The sequence below is a fragment of the Suncus etruscus genome, chromosome 13, assembly GCF_024139225.1.
Source record: "Suncus etruscus isolate mSunEtr1 chromosome 13, mSunEtr1.pri.cur, whole genome shotgun sequence".
NCBI lineage: Eukaryota > Metazoa > Chordata > Mammalia > Eulipotyphla > Soricidae > Suncus > Suncus etruscus.
Genome location: NC_064860.1, coordinates 70,085,113 through 70,085,682, shown reverse-complemented (window position 1 = coordinate 70,085,682; position 570 = coordinate 70,085,113). Strand labels below are relative to the sequence as shown.

The following is a 570-nucleotide window of genomic DNA, read 5'->3' as shown; positions in this document are numbered from 1 at the left end:
AGTATAGCTGGTGTTCTGGACTTTCATCTTTCTACTGGGTGTGCAAGTTTGTCTCACCATTGCTTTCATTTGACTTCCCTAATAACATATACTCTGGAATATATTTTCACACTTATTTGAAACACATCTTCTGTATTGAAGTGTTTATTAAGGCTTTTGTTAAAATTTTAATGAGTTTGTATTTTCTCATTTTCTAATGTCAATTTTTAATTGCATATTTTGTAACAATTTTTTGTCCCCCTATTCACAATACAGACCAGGCAAAGGGCCTGGGTCGAGGTGTATATGGGGTGCATTTACTGTACCTCCTATTTCTATACAGTGTATAGAAAGTAGAAAGCCTGTCTAGAGTACAGGCCAGTGTTTATATATACAAAAAAAAAAAAAGAAAATATAAGGCCTCCCAAATGCTTACCACAGGCTGTGTTCTTTACACTGTAACAATTCTTCATAATACATATTTCTGTAGTACATTATCCAGGCCTACAGTTTGTTATCTGGAACTTGTCTTTTGCAAAAACTAAGCATCTTTATTTTAATAAAGTGCATCTTATTAATTACATTTTAATG

The 570-nt window shown here is 32.6% G+C and overlaps 1 pseudogene; it reads right to left on the bottom strand.

Moving 5' to 3' along the window:
* Positions 1-230: 230 nt before the first annotated feature.
* On the bottom strand, positions 231-342 carry LOC126026420 (uncharacterized; annotated as a pseudogene).
* Between the last annotated feature and the right edge of the window lie 228 nt (positions 343-570).